Source organism: Rattus norvegicus, chromosome 15 (genome assembly GCF_021556685.1).
Source record: "Rattus norvegicus strain SHRSP/BbbUtx chromosome 15, alternate assembly SHRSP_T2T, whole genome shotgun sequence".
NCBI lineage: Eukaryota > Metazoa > Chordata > Mammalia > Rodentia > Muridae > Rattus > Rattus norvegicus.
The window spans coordinates 99,629,935-99,647,035 of NC_141548.1; positions in this window are offsets into that span (position 1 = coordinate 99,629,935).

Genomic DNA, 17,101 nt, shown 5'->3' on the forward strand with positions numbered 1-17,101 from the left:
GAACAGAGTGGAAACAGTTCTTTTATTTCTCACATCTTCAATCATGAATTTACAACATGACTTTGAAATATAAAGCATAATTCAGTAAAATAAATTCTATCTTTGAAATGTCTGATATCAAAGGCTCTCTCTAGTGCTCTTCATGATAAGAAAATGAATATCAAGTTTTTCAATTAATAAGAGATAAGGTAATCTGTCTTAATTGATGAACTGATTTTCCTTGGAAGAGAAAGTGTGTGGCATTATTTAACTGCTAATGTAGAGTGGGAAGGGCAGATACACGGTGTGAACTCCACCGCTCATCTCATCTTGTTTCAACCTCGAAGATTAGATCTCGGGGTTAGACGTTGGTGATTTAGCAATGAGCCTTTGTTCACCATGGCTAGAAATGACCTCAGAGTCATCCTCTAACCAGTTTCAGTCAGCATATGAAAGAAAAGCTATTTGCCAACCACGATATAATGGTCTAGCATGAATCAAATAATGTAACTATGAAATTTTTATTTCACGTAGTATTCTTGCCACTATAATAGGCCTTCTTAGTCTCAATTGACTGTTATACTACTGCAGAAAATAAATGATAGCCCAAACAACTATATCAAAAAATTAATACCTAACGGTTACAATGATAGGATCCAATCCTTCATGTTTACAATTTCTGAAGCTATAGGTAATTTCACTCTAAATATTTCTACCAAAGATGTTGATTGGTATGGTTGTTTAGTTTCCATACTTGAGAAATGTTCCATATAATATATCTATTGTAAAAACAAAATGTGGGCAAGAATGCTAAATACATTTTACTTGATATGCATGAAAGTATATCTCTGTTTAACTTATATATTAAAAAGTGTGCTTTTGTTGGCTATCCATATACATGAAAATATAATTTTATCCCCATTGGGGGTGGGGACAATGTTCTATGATGTTTACCTGGCACCATTAATTATAAACCTGAAAATAAAGTAAATAGGCAAACCATGAAGGACTCATAGATTCAAGATCCTATTTTTGACATTGAGAACATGAACTGTGATTCTTGCCATAGGAGGCAGATGTAAAAACTCTCCCAATGCAGATTTATAGGCTCAGATCATGAGTTTCTCTTTGGATGAGTACATAAAATATGACAGGAAAATTCAAATTACTCAATAAATATTAACTGTCTATCTTACCTTTTGATATCAGAACTATATCTTAGGTCCTTATTCATGACTAAGCTGTCATGCTCAAGGCAGACAATGACTTGTTTAGTAGAAGTCATGTGGGAGTGTTATTAATAATGGACTAGATTAAGTAGAGAAAGAATTCAAGCATCCCTGGTAGTTCTAACAGTGTCCATGTCAGCTTATATGTTAATCTAAGGTTAGTGGAACAGAGCAGAATGGGACACAATCCAGTTGAGGTCAGTATTTCTTTTATGCTGTTCACCTTAAAATCCAGGAACCTGTGGTCTCCATGAACTTTATAGAGCTTCATGCATGTTGACAAGGAAATTTTGGTGATAAATCATATGAATAGAAGTAACAAGGACAGTGTGGTAGTCTAAATGAGAATGTCCCCCTCAGACTCGTAGGGAGTGACATTATTGGAGGTGTGGTCTTGTTGGAATATATGTGGCCTTGTTGGAAGAAGTGTGTCACTAGGTTTCAGATGCTGAAGCTAGGTCCAGTGGTTCCCTGTTTCTTCCTGGTGCCCGCAGATCTGGATGCAGGACTCTTAGGTACAATTCCAGCACATCTGACTGTGTGATGCCATGCTTGCTGCTATGACAATAATGGAATGAACCTGTAAGCCAGCCCCAATTAAATGTTTTCCTTTATAAAGGTTTCTGTGGCCATGTTGTTCCTTCACAGCAACCCTAAGAGAGCCTTGTAGAATGAGAGTGTTTAAGAGAATGAGCCACTTTTTGAAGAGGTGTGGCCTATATAATTTCTAAAGTAACCCCTGATGAGATCTATAATGTATAGATAGGATATAAGGATGCCTGAAGTAAATCCCTGGTGCTACTGAAGAGTCCAAGAATCCTCGACTTCTCATATGCCTCATATCCATCTTCACATCCAAGTGAATTGGATCAGAATGCCCCCCCATAGGTTTAGGCACTTCCATATTTGGTCCCTGGTTGGTAGCCCTGTTTGGAGAGATTTAATTGCTTCAGTAGATATGCTACTGGGGGAAGTCTTCAAGAGTTTGTAGTCACACTTCCTGTTTGCTTTTCTTTCTCTACTTTGTACACACAATTAAAGACGTGATTCCTGTTTCCCGACTCCTGCTTGCTGCCATGATGGACTCCATCCCTCTGAAACCACAAGCCCAAATAACCTCTTCCGAAAGTTCCTTTGGGTCATGGTGTTTCATCACGTCATCTGAAAAGTAACGCTTAGGAAGATGTTGGTCGACAAGTCTGCTTTATGACACTTGCTGACTCTAGGCTTAAAGTATGACATGCACGGTAGTTCGAAATGCCTCTTTTAAGAATCATACATCAGAAATGTGAACCCCAGCATAGCGAGGTTAGAAGGGGGACTAGTGAAGCCATGACTAGGTTGCCAGCATTCTGCCCTCAAGGATGGATTTATGCTGTTATTGTGAAAGTGGATTTCTCAGCGTCACATTACTTCACTAATGACATCTTTCCCTTAGGAGGCAGTAAGTTTGTTTATAAAAGCAAGTTTACCAAAGTGTATTCTTAGTGGGTATATGTCCTCAGGCACATCCCCTATAGATGACACAGCAAAGAGGTATTTTTCCGGAAAGGGACACTGTGACATTGATCTGTAAAGAATAAAGCTCTGATCTTTATGAATTATCCAGTGATAGTTATTTTGTTAGAGCTTTAACCACCTGCGTAAGCCTATGCTTCTGTTTCAGCTGAGTTTCAGGGAGGTGGCTCTCCACAGCTTCTCTCTCATTAGCTAACATAGCAGGATCTTTGACTTAAATAACTATTTTGCAATCAGAAAATGTCATGAACATTGGGCTTTCAAAAATGTCATATATTCATGAATTAGATTTGTAGAGGAAGCCTTAACAGGAGGATTAACAAAGCACTCTTTTTTTCCTTGCTGGTCTTATTAAATTTTTGTGCCTTTGATGAAGGATCATTTACCAGAATCACAGGCTTCCCTGAAGAGAACAAGAGAATAAAACTACCAACTATTAGATGATTATGCAGCTAATTCTTGGGTTAGCGTCTGTGAACTTTGCTCTTCACTTTTAGTGCCCTACTGTTATTTTATTGATTCCGTCTTTCTTACTAAGGTTTTTAAGGTACCATGCTAGAAGAGAAATAATTTTAATGGCCACTCAATATATTGAAAGTTTAGTGTATATTTCCTCTTTGCATTTCAAAGCAGCTTTGAATTTTTATATTTTCTGAAACTCAATCAAGTCTATGTGTAGATGTTATAGAAAATTACTGCAAAGGTCTAGGCTTAAAATAAGAGAAATGTGTTTATGGTTTTTATGTAGGGTATGTATTGTTCTGAACATTAAGAGACCCAATTTGGTCAAACAGGGCTCACATTAAGGCGCTGTGAAAATGCACTCACTCTTTCTAGAGGCTCTGAGGGCTAATCCATTCTTTGTGTGGCCCTGCTTCTGCAACAGTGAACCTGCATTCTTAATGTGTGGCTCTCCTCCAGCAGCCATGCTCTGAGCTCTAACTCTGATGCTTCTCTTCTGCTTCCCATCTAGATGTCTCCCTGGGATAGCCATGGGCCCACCTTGAAAGTGCAAGGCAATCATCTTATTTTTTCTTTTCTAGAAGATAATTTTTCCCCTCACATAATATATGATGATTATGGTTTCTCCTCCTTCTACCCCTCCATTCCTGGATCCACAGCTTTTCTCTCATTAGGAAATAAATGGGCTACCAAGGGATAATAGAATGAAATAAGATAAAATGGAAACTAAAACATCAAAATTGGACAAGACAGGCAAATAGGAAAGAAAAGAGCCCTAAAAAGGCACACACACACACACACACACACACACACACACACACCACTCTTAACACACATACACACATGCACATACACATGAGCACACACATGAGCATGGACATCACACAATACACACACACACACACACACACCACTCTTAACACACATACACACATGCACATACACATGAGCACACACATGAGCATGGACATCCCACACACACACACACACACACACATACACAAGTGTGCATACATGCACACACAAACCACTCTTACACAATTGCATATACATACAGACACACACACACACACACACACACACACACACACACACAGACTCACTTTTTCACACACCCAGACGCCCATAAAAAATAGTTGGAAGCCATAACTTATATACAAAGGACCTGTAGAACAAAAGAAAGAAGAAAGAGTATAAACAAATAAAAAATTTAAAAATGAGTTAAACTTTTTAAAAACGTTCTGATATATGATGTAAATGTTGGTTCTCTTGCCTCAGATGAAGTGATGAGATGAGAGCCAAACCTAAGCATTGCAAACCCATGGCTTGGTCTGAGCTCAGCACATTTCTATATAACTGTCCCTAGGCTTAGACCCAGGCGCTTTAGCCTCAGTACAATCTAATCTTCTGCAAGCCTGGACCTTGAGGGCTTCAGCTTCTAACCTCTGACTGCTAAACTAGGCCTAGAATGTTTCAGCCTCGGAGACTTACTGCTGAATAAACCCATCCTTTCTAGCTCTTCCTGAACTCTGGCTGGCTGAGTCAACTCAAGTGTTCTTACTTAAACTCCTCTCCAAGCTGACTCATTCAAATTGCCTTCTTTTGGCTTCTGACTGAATTGCTCTGTTTGGAAAAACTGCCTCTGAACTCAATGAAATGAAGTTCTCTGAACTCAATGTCTCTAAATTGACCTCAGCCGTACTCAACTGAACTCTCCAAGCTGAAGTAAATGGAATTAACCTTTCCGAGCAAAGTTCTACTCTACTGAACTCGCTGTACTGACTCCCAGCTGACTGATTTTTCCCTTCACTGCTCTTAAATAGTTTCTCCTTCCCGTGCTGTTCTCCTGAGAGTTGGACTAATTTTATCTCTGACACAGTCTTCCAAATCTTTCTCTGATTCATAACTTTGTCTGCCCCTCAATTAGATGTCAATTTCAAACATGGCTGCTTCCTTCTACCAGCTAATTTTACCTTAAAGGTGTGTAGTAAGGATGTGTCTGTATTCCAGCCAAGGAGATTAAAAGTGTACCATTTCAGCTGTATCACTCAGACCTAGCAGGTCTTCGAATATGATCCCTTGCCAAAGCAGCCACGTTGCTGGATTAAAATTCCTCTACACTATGAGACAAGGAGCCTATAAAGATGCTATTGAGTTCAGTTTCTGTTGGCCGTCCACTGCTAGTCATGCATCCTACTCCTAGGAGTAGCTTGTTTGCCTAGGAAGAATACCATGGAAGAAACTAAAAGTTCATTTGTAAGTGGTTATCACTTAGAGATAGCTTCTGGGTTAGGATGGGGGCATGTGTCTGTTTCTCTCATCTCCAGGATCCCATCTGCTGCAGCCCCACGAAGGTCGTGTGCCTGCTCCCTCAGAATGTGTGAGTTCATATGTTTTTCTATCATGTTGATTTAGAGGGTCATGTGTTCTTGGTTTCTTTGGTCATCTTTGCCTCTAACATTCTTTCCACCTTCTCTTCTGTGGGGTTCCCTGATCCCCGAGGCTCCAGAGGGATTTGATGGAGTTGTTCTATTTAGAGATGAATGTTCCAAGTGAGGACTTGTCTGAGGGTGAACATTTTAAAGATCCCATCCTGTAACATAATCTGCTAAAGTGGCAAGATATACATTTCCTTTATCTTCATTAAGAGTTCAAATAAGGTAAATGGCAGTATAAGAAAAACCGTAGCAGCCTTATTCATAATATCCAGAATTGGAAACAACCCAGATGTCCCTTGACTGAAGAATAAAGAAAATGTGGTTCACTCACACAATGGAATACTGCTCAGCTATTAAAAACAAGGACGTCATGAAGTTTGTAGGCAAATTGACCAAACTAGAAAATATCATCTTGAATGAGATAATTCAGACCCAAGAGGAAATGCATAATGTCCACTGATAAGTGGATGTCCTAAAATACAGAATGACCACACTGCAATCCACAGAGCCAAAGAAACCAAATAACAGGGAGGGTCCAAGGGAAGATCATTGAATATTTCTCACAAGTGGAAATAAAATAGATATCGGAGATTCACCGAAGGAAGGAACTGGGTGGAAGAGGAGAGGGGGAGGGGAACATAGCAGGCAGAATTGGGTATAGGGAGAACAGAAGAGAGAGAACAGAAAAGGGGCAGGGGCCATCTCTAGGAAGTGCCACAGATCTGGGAGAGAGGTGGGGGGACTCCTGGGTGATTGTGAGGGCAACTCTAGTTTAGACTCCTAGCAGTGGGGGATCTGGATCCTCAAGTGGAAACATCCTGTAGACAGGCAGCACTCCCAGAGAAGGGATAAGGTCAGCAACCCACCCACAAAACCTTTGACCCAAAAGGTGCAGGGACAAAAATAGACCAGACATGGAGGGGATGGACAACAAATGGCTGTCCTAAATTGAGACTCACCCCATGGGCAAGAACCAAGCCCTGACACTATTAATGATACTCTGTTGTGTCTGTAGGCAAGGAGCCTAGCTTAAGGGTCCTCTGAGAGGCTCCACCTTGCCAATTGAAACAGGTGCAAGGACTCACAGCCAAACATTATGTGGGGTTTGGGGAATTTGAAGATTTTCATGACGGAATGAGGGATTCCAAGAGGTCATGGACTCCATAGGAAGACCAATAGAGTCAACTAAGCTGGACTCTTGGAGAGTCCATGAACCATGAACCGTGAACGACAGAGGGAGCGTGAGCTGGACCTACACATATAGCATGAGTACAGCTAGGTCTTCATGTGGGTCCCCCACTAACTGGAGTGGGGGCTGTCCCTGAATCTGTTATCTGCCTGTCGATCTGGGTTCCATAGCTGTGCCACCCTGTCTGGGTTCAGCTGGAGAGGATACGGCTAGTCCTGAAGTGATCTTATGAGCCAGTAGGGGTGATGGGGACACAGCTTATGTTCTCAGAAGAGAAAGGGAGGGTGGAATCAGGGTAGGATCTGTGTGTGTGTATGTATGTGAGGGGGGCTGATATTCTGCTGTAGAGTGAATAAATGCATTAATTAAAAAATGCAAAGAACACGAATTCATGAAATAAGAGCATGCTCCCATATAACTAACCACCCCATTATAGCAAGCTTAGCTCCCATGGAAAGCTGTGGATTCTATTTGTGACTCTAAAGTAAATGAATGCTGATGCTGTGTACACCTTTATATCTACTATATTTTTAAGAGTTTTAATCTTACAGGGTATTCGGCCATCGTTGGCTACACATATCATAGAACCTCATAAAGTTTGGAATAAAACTATATAATGATTTTATCATTTGCAAAGATATAAATTATGTTTTATATATCAAAGGTTTTTCAAGCAATTAACACCTTTTTCTAATATTAAACGTGACAAATCTCTGATGTAAGTTTAAGTCTACTGTCTGGAGAATCCAAGGTTCTATGACATGAATTTATACAAATTGAAGAGCTAGTAGTTTGAAAGGCTAGAGTCGAGTTAAAATTTGACACAGCTTTGAGAACAAACCTCTCTCTAGGTAACATGAGAAATGCTTTCAAATGAGAATTCACTGTATATGTGAAAGTACAGCCTCATGTGCACACATTTTTTATTTCTTTAAAAAAATCTCATCTTATTCTTTTCAAATGAACCCTAAGAGAGCACATTAATTCATTTATGAAATTGAAAATTTCCTGCTGACCTTTCACATGGTTTTGAAAAATCTAGAACTGTTTTCTTGTTGATTTCACTGAGAGGTTGTGACCATATTATTACTGGTTGGTGATAATCAACAATTATAGAGAAGTGAAATTTTCTCCAAAAGGTGTTGGAACTTGTTTAGCGTGTTGACACATGCAATGGTGTTGATCAGGTTTTCAGGATCATATAGAGACAGTGAATGTTAAGCCCAAGGTCAATCTACCACACTGATCTGTTTACGTATTCTCCAATTTATTAGTTTCTGAAGTCCTGAATACCTATTATACTTAATAATTGGTTTCAGAATAAGGTTTTAATTAATAATTAATTAATAATTTATTAATAAAATAATTTTTAATAATTTATTAATTAAATAATTATTTAATAATTATTTAATAATTTATCTGGTTATAGCCTCTTGTCCTATTCATCCTCATACCGATCCCTTTCCCTCCTCCTTCTGCATACTGTCATTTCTGTTCATGATTGCTTTGATGACCCTTGATGAGTTTAATTAGGGTCGTTGACAGTGGCGTGGGTAAAGGGTTATTGATAGGCGCAACCACAGCTTACCACTAGCTCTATCATTGAAGGTATTATCTTAGGGTTTCCATTGCTGTGAAGAGACACCATGCCCAAAGCAACTATGATAAAGTCAACATTTTATTGGGGCTGGCATACAGTTTCAGCAGTTCAGTCCAGTATCATCAAGGCAGAAGCATGGCAGCTCCAAGGCAGGCATGGGGCAGGAGGAGCTGAGAGTTCTACATTTTGTTCAGAAGGGGGTCAGAAGACTGTCTCCCAGGCAGCTAAGAGGAGAGGCTCAGAGCCCATCCCCACAGTGACACACTTCCTCCAGAAAGGCCACATTTACTTCAAAAAGGCCACATTTCCTAATAGTCCCACTCTCTGGGCCAAGCATATGCAAGCCATAACAGGTATGATCTTCTCTTTCTCCAGCAACCACTTTTTACTAATATTTTAAGAAGGGTTGGGGACTCATGAGCATCTTCCCCAAAAATGAGAGTCATAACATGATCTAAAGAATGAGCCATGGTGAACAATGCTTTGAGGAAATGTGAGAGAGGCTCTAGGACAAAAGACAGAACACCCTTTACCTCAGATGTGTTTTGGTCCCTGGATTGTTCCTGGATATAGTTTCATGCTTCCTGTAATAAACATTTACATTCAATTTATAAGGCGTGTTTATTCTTGTTGGATGTCAGAACAAAGCTATAGAACCCAATGGTCACTGTACCCTGAATCTTGATATGGCCTTCTGCCTAGGTTTTGTGCCATCCCAGATATAATCTACAGTATGTGCCAGGCAATTGTGTTTAAATTGGTCTTTTCTGAAAAAGTTCTGCAAAAGGCCTACTCTGTCAATATTTAGTACATGATTATTGTCATTTATTTACACGTTTTTCTGACCATGTGTTTCTAAACTCAAACAACCTTCCTTGGATCATTGCTTTCTTTGTTACATTCATGCTAAAAGTACAGTGAAACTAAGCTAAGCTTGTCTACAGCATTAGACTGTAGTCCGTCCCACTGTCTTAGATCCTCAGAATCCCAGGTCTAGCAGACAAGATCTGCACAGGTAGGCTGAAAACTTAACAATGGGGAATCTCGATGGTCCATCTTGTGCAGGTAATCATAGTTCATCAGTACAACGTTGATGTCATACCTACATGTGTTCAAAATGTTTGCCACTGTCTCTGGCTTTTACATTATTCCTGCAACCTCTTCTGTGATAGTCTTAGAGACTTGAAAAAGAAGATATAAAGATCTCCTATTGAGGGATCCTATTGAGTCACTTATTCTCGGTCTGCTGAACAGTTATGAATCTCCAGAAAAGCATGTTCCCTCTGCAAAGAGTAATGTCTCTGACTAAAGCCAACAGTGTCACTCATCTACAAAGCATGTTCTCCAATTAAAACAATAGTAGTAGGCTTCCCTACTATGGTCCCAACTATAGGCTTTGACCGGGTTTATAGCATCAGGCATGGATTCTCTCATAAGGCCTTAAATCTAATCCGAAAGTGGTTGGTTAACCCCATAACAATCATGCCACTATTGCCCCATGGGTACATCTTGTGTGGTCAGTTAGTTCTGTAGCACATACAGTTCATAGGTGGGTAAGCCATCTGATGACTTCTCTCCCACGCCGACCTGGATAACACCTACTGCCACCCTTGAAAGCTGGCCAACAAACAGAAAACTTCCAGCTAATTTACAGCTTTATTTCTGCACATCCTGTGGCCCAAGCATAGTGGCTTCCACAGTTGTTCTTAACACCTACTTCTGGCAGGGTACCAAGAGCAAGAGCAATAGGCTGAGTCATTCTGAAGGACTCAAGGGCTCTGTGATCAAAAACTCACAGGATGGTGTACCATTCCCGGTACTGAAGCTTTCGTTCAATAACTTGTGACTTCCAGTAGCAGCTTTGCTACCTTTATAGGAAAAACCCTAGTGCTTTTTAACAGCATGTCTGAGATAAGAAGAGGAAGAAGAAGAAGAAGAAGAAGAAGAAGAAGAAGAAGAAGAAGAAGAAGAAGAAGAAGAAGAAGAAGAAGAAGAAGAAGAAGAAGAAGAGGAGGAGGAGGAGGAGGAGGAGGAGGAGGAGGAGGAGGAGGAGGAGGAGGAGGAAGAAGAAAAGAAAAAATTCAGTCTATCATCATGATAGTCGTTTGTGCTTCTTGAGGATTTTTACTGATTACTTCTTTTCCATTTTATATGCCTAAGCAATCAAAGTCCAAAATAACTCAAAAGAACTATAGACTGGATAATCATTCAGGTAGAGAATGCCTGCAATTAAAAAAAAAAAGCCATGAGGTTTTTCCTATGATGCTGCTTTAAGATCAAATAAGCAGGACATGTATAGAATCAAAAAGTAGCAAGAAGCCGAACTAAAGTGATAGACTAGGAAATAGTTTCGTGCCTGCCATATAGCATCACCAGGATCAGAAGCCATGGCAACCCACAGATAGTATGGCTTACAGGATGTCCCGTTCACCCCTGCAAACAGCCAGGGCCCTCTGTGGTTTGGGGGGCCTGCTGTGAGTTGTTACAAGGCTCTGTATTTGTCTAGTTTACCACTGAATAGGGTGTCCTAAGTGCAGACCTAGATATGCAAGGGTCCTGACGTTTTCCAAGCTTGGAGTGCTTATGCATATACTTCACATGGCCCCTATGCATAGGAAGGTGGGCAGGAACACCTATAGTACATACCTAGACCTCCTGTCGTTACTCCAAAGGTGGCAGAACCTTGGAGAATGGAGTCCATTAATGGGGTGAACTAAAGTCTAACTTAATTCAGAGTCCCAGACAATTTACTCTCTAGGTTAGGAAAGGTGACATAAGTAAAGTTCTCCTGCGCTTAAGCCGAATGCTAACACAAGGACAAGCCAGGCCTGGTAGAAACATGGTTTTGCTTTTGTTTTTGTTTTTGTGGTAGTTGTTGTCCCATAGAGGCATATAAAGGCTCGTTTAAACATTTAGTTAAACAACAACAGCCAGACATACTTGAGTAATTTGAAGTAACTCACTCTTACCCACTAAATCTGGAAGGACCACAAAAACGCATTCCAAGAATGAATCTCTGTTTGAAGAAATTGAGGTCACAAGACTCTTGTTTTTTTTTAGGGTGTTCTCACAAGCATTTCTCCTAGCACGACTTCACTCCTGGGCCGTACTCTGACACACTATGATGTGAGCTGAACAGATATTTAGAGTGGCTCCATACATTTGTAATCATCCTTGGCCCTGACCCCACTGCTTGTGTTTATTGAGGGTTGCTTCTTTGTCCTCAGTAGGGAGCAATAAGGGAGCATCTTTCTATGCCTGTCCTTACTGACTTAGACCCAGGTATGGAGTCCTGGGAACTCCTGCTGTAGAAGAAGCCCCACTGCGCATGCTGATGGCAGTTGCTGTCATTGAAAGTAATCTGTAATTGAGATGCAGAGCCTGATCAACTAAGAAGTGAGAGGAACTCCTCATCCGAGCTGGGTTGATAACACGTGTGTTATATGTTGTGGGTCTCCTGAATAAATTATTCACAATCTGGAGCTATAGCCAGCTCGCTCTGTTCTAAAAACACTCATTTTCCTTCAGCTCAGATCTAAAACTAATGCCTCCTCTCTGAGATTATCTGGGATCACAAATTCAGAAGCTGATACAGTAGGCAGGCAGTGCCAGCCAGGGTCTGCTGCCAACCAGAATTAGAAGGCAAGGGAATTGGCTACCAAACTAGAAGGCAGCCTTTGACTAAACAAGCTTGATTCATTGCCTACACTTCAGCCAAATGGCCAGACTATTAGACCTTTGAAACTTTAAAGAAAACTGCATTTAAATGTTTTAACTTTAAATTTTAAATTAATATATAATTATACCATTTCCAATTTTCTTTCTTCTTTCTTCCCTTTAACGCTTCCCACATGCTGCCTCGGTCTCTCAAATTCATGGTCTCTTTTTCTTTGTTTTAGTTATACACAAATTCTCTCTCTTTCTGCCTCTCTCTTTCTCTGTCTCTGTCTCTGTCTCTCTGTCTCTCTCTCTCTCTGTCTCTCTCTCTCTGTCTCTCTCTCTGTCTCTCTCTATCTCTCTCTCTCTCTCTCTCTCTCTCTCTCACACACACACACACACACACACACTTCTGCTCTCACATTCCTTAATTGCCTACGTAGGGCCCCTTGAGATTTCTGACATCCATGTACCTATTGGTCGGTCCTGTCTTGTTCAAGTGTAGTTTAAGCAGCAACATTGTTACATACCACGACATAGTTTCCCTGTCATTTTCAGGAGACAAATTCTCACAGCAGATTTCTTGGTCCCTTGGCTCACACAATCTTTCTGCTTCCTCTTCAGGAATGTTCCCTGAGCTTTAAGTGCAGGAGTGTTTTAGTTGGGTTTTCTATTACCACAAGAAACCATAACCAAAAGCAGCATAAGAGGAAAAGGTTTGTTTTATCTTATACTTTCAGGTATCACTGAGGGAAGTCAGGGTAAGAATTCACAGCAGGAAACTGGAAGCAGGAACTGAAGCAGAAGCCATGGAGGAGTACTGTTTACTGTTATGTTCCCCATGGCTTCTTCATCTTGCTTTCTTACACAACTTAAAGCTATCTGCTTGCTGTGGAACCGCCTACTATGGGCTGGTCCCTCCTGTGTCAATCACTAAGCGAGAAAATATCCTATGAAGTCCTCTATGGGTGATCTGGATGGAGACGTTTTCTCAACTGATGTACCTCTTTCCTGATAATGGACATCAAATGGACAAAACAAAGAAACAAACAAAAAACAAAAACACAACACAACCGAGAGAAGAAGTTGTATTGTAGTTGTATCCACTGGGGATGGATCCTTCATAACCAGTCACCCTATGCATTCTGACCAGTTACAGTTTTGTATAATGGCTTCCACCTATTGCAAAGAGAATTGTCCTTTACGAGGAGTAGGAGCTACACTTCTTTGTGGGAGTAAGGATAAATACTAAGACTGCAGTTGAGAATCATTCTGGTTTAGTGAAGTGGTATTAGGTTCTTCCTAAGATCTATGACCTTACTAGCTTAGGTGGTTGGGTAGATTTCAAATACTGGGCATTATTTCCCTCCTATTGAAAGGACCTCAAATCCAACCAAACAGCTGTCAGTTACAGAGAAGATGCGAGTGCCACTGCTGTGCTTTAGAGCTATAGTGCCATGACGGTCATTGTTAGACTTCTTAGGTGTTACAGCTGGGTAGAATTATCAGTGGGTTTCCTTCCTTGGCAGCTGACATGACACCTTCTGGTACCATGGAGGCTAGTCCTCAGGGAGGAGGCTTTCAGGCTATATCCAGCTCCGATCCTTTGAGTCCTGTGTCCCAGGAGTATGGCATCTCCACAACAGGGAGATGTCATCTTTAACTTCGGGGAGGCCATCAAAGACAACAGATTCAGCCCATTCTGTTTAGTGGCTCACTTAGACACCCCTGACCAGCACAGAAAGGGGTCATTTCATGGCTTCTGTTAGGCTATCACTCTTGTCAGCTCCAGTAGGATAACATCATTTAACTGTGCACGTGTACATACACACTTGCATGTATGGTATGTCACCATAGGTAAGTAAATGTGTCCTGGCATTTCCCAGCATCCTTCTTGTCATTTGCCCTTTCTTTCCCCCTGTCCTCTATTGAGTTCTTCCTTCTTTACAATAAAATCCCCATGTTCTCCCACTTCTCCCTTCAACATCTAATATTTTTCTTGTGATTTAAAATGATTGCACTCTTTCCTGTTATGTAAATTCTAATACACACACACACACAACACATACACACACAACACTCATACAAAACACTAACACACACACAACACACACACACACAACACACACACATACAAAACACACACACATACATACATACACACACAACACAATACACAAAACACACACAACACACAACACACATACATACACATACACAACACACACAACACACAGCACACACAACACACATACATACTCACACACAACACACACAACACACACACACACACACACAAACACACACACACACCAAGTCCATAACTTGGACTCTTGGACTATCATTTTGTGTTTTAGAAGCTCAAATACTTTTAGGGCTCTCTTTTGAGCAAATGTCAGAGCATAGTTTCATAGAGCCCGGAAAACTACTACTCTTCCAGTGGGGGAAGTTAGGGTGGAAAGAGACATCCTTCCTCATACAGATTGATTAATATTCTTCTGCAGGTGATCAAGGTAACCATCAAATGTCTGCCTCCCTGGAGCAGAAAATCACAAATGAAACACACTTTTAGACCCTCGTGAGGCCATTTGCGGTATGTCTGTTCCTTTCTGCCACATGGCCATGTGGAAGGAACTTACTGGAGTGGGAGATTGGTCTGAGAAAATTCTTATGCGACTAAATTTACCTGAAATTGGCAAGATTAGCTTTTTCTCTCTCCTGAGTATGAAAGAGACTTAAAATAGAAATTAAGTTCCAGTACAAGAAAATAAGTTTCCTTCCTTATACTTGGGCTTGTGGCAGGAGAAAACACATGACCATTACACAAATAGAAAACTTTCCATCTGAGCAGCTACAAAGGCACGGATGATAATTTAGCATGATGGCTAACTAATCACTTAAGTCAACTTGAAGGTGACCATGTCTTCCCAAAGCAATAAATAGAAAAGAAAATTCTAGAAGTCTTCTTGCTAAAGGCCAAAGCCTTCTTCTAGTGAAGATATCAATTCGATGTTTTGACGTACTGCGTTTCTATTGAATGGTAAAGACTGTGTCATTCATTATGAAAATAGACTAGAAAATTATATTCTTTGTAAGTGAATTCATTATGAAAGTAATTTACAAAATACATTAAGCTCTTTCACGATCTTTCTAAAGGAAAAGCCAAATAGTTTTAAATACATTGCAAGGTCATTATTGTTTCTGTCTTGGGTCTCACTTTTCATGAGTTACTTTGTGAACTATGTGTTGCATGCACGTCTAGATCTGCTTATGCGCTGTGTGACACAAACTGCTTTTTATGTGTGCCTTGGAGAATCACATTTCAATGATGGCTTAATCGTTTAAAATAAAGATGAAATTCCAGTTTTTAAAATACTTCAGAAAAATGTTCTTTTCTCCCTTCCTCAAATTGGTATAAGCCGACTTTGCTCCATGGAGACTGTAATATGATCCCTCATCTTTTGGAGTTTTGTATCAAATCACCATTTTAAACTCCCGAGAGCGGGAGAAGCCAGGCGAGCATGCTACACGTTTAAAATAAGGTTGTTTGACCCTCTTTGGAGTTGGAAACTCAGTTATCAACTTAAATTAAGGTGGAAGCCGGAGCAGATTTGGTGACTCTCTAAGCTGTGCACCCTTACAATGCTGTTCATTACGAGGAACATGCCGGTACATGTTTGTTTCCCAGGAAAAATAGAGCCCTATTCATTATTCATAGAGGCCCTCCCGGTACAGTAACGACATTCATTCTCTAATGGTTCCATGACTGGGGTGTTGTGAAGCCCAGAGATGTTATTTTTGGAAGATAGTCGCCAATTAAAAGCAAACAGCACCGAATCGCTTAGTAATGTCTTCAACATTGATTGCCTGTGACTGCGGGCAAACAGGGGAGACCCAAGGCACACTGCCTCGCGTTCCCACGCCCGCCCTGCGTCAGCTGCCCCCTTGCAAATTCGTCCTTACTAGATGAAACTTCCAACTTAAAGGCTCACATTTTCCCCCCTTCGTGTCCCAAGTAACCTGAAAAAAAGACCGAATTCATTCTCTTACAAACATTTAATTATTTCTCCCCGAGATGTAATAAAAGGTGCGAAGTTAATAGAGTGGCAAGTGTTGGCGTGATTACCTGGAGGTGAGTTCAGGATACGGAGACAAATATAGCCACATTCTTCAATCGAAAGACAATATTTTATATGAACTAAATATATTCTCCAAGTCTGTGGCTTACAGAACATGGAAGAAAAACAGCGTGGTGGTTGATACCCATAATCCTAGCGCTTCAGAGATCGAGGCAGGAAGATCAGAATTTCAAAGTTATCCTGAATTGTATGGAGTGGGGGGTGAGACCAATCCGGGAAAAATTAGAACCTGTTTATAAGTAAATAAAGTAATTGACGACTCTGGAAGTAAACGCTGAGGGAGGTGGAGGAGGACCAGTCAGTCTTGAGTTTGAGGCCAGCATGGGCTGTAGAAGGAGACCCTGTTTCAGGAAAACAACACAGAAAGAACGATATCGTGTGCCATTAAGCTTGTCTAGATTTTGCTTATCATGTAAGAGTACAGGTCAGGGTCAATGTGATTTTCTTAATCAAAGTTCTACAAGTACCGGTTTGTGGTATTTGTCGGGCCCGCCACAAGCCCACAATTTAATACATTTTGTTTTATGTGGCACATAGGAATGCACCTGTGAACATTTTGAGGACCCTAAGAAATAATTCTTTTGGACTTCTTTATATTTTCAAAGATTTTATTTTTTAATAGTGTGTGTGTGTGTGTGTGTGTGTGTGTGTGTGTGTGTGTGTGCGTGTGTGTGTGTGTGTGTGTGCATGTGTGTGTGTGTGTGGTGTATATGCGCGTGTGTGCTTATGTGTGTGTGTGGTGTGTATGCGCGTGTGTGCGTGTGTGTGTGTGTGTGGTGTGGTGTGTGTGTGTGTGTGTGTGTGTGTGTGTGTGTGTGTACGCATGCTCAGGAATGTCCTGGCCTTGGGAGCCAGCAAGCTGACCACTGTGAGTGTTGGGAGTGACTGGC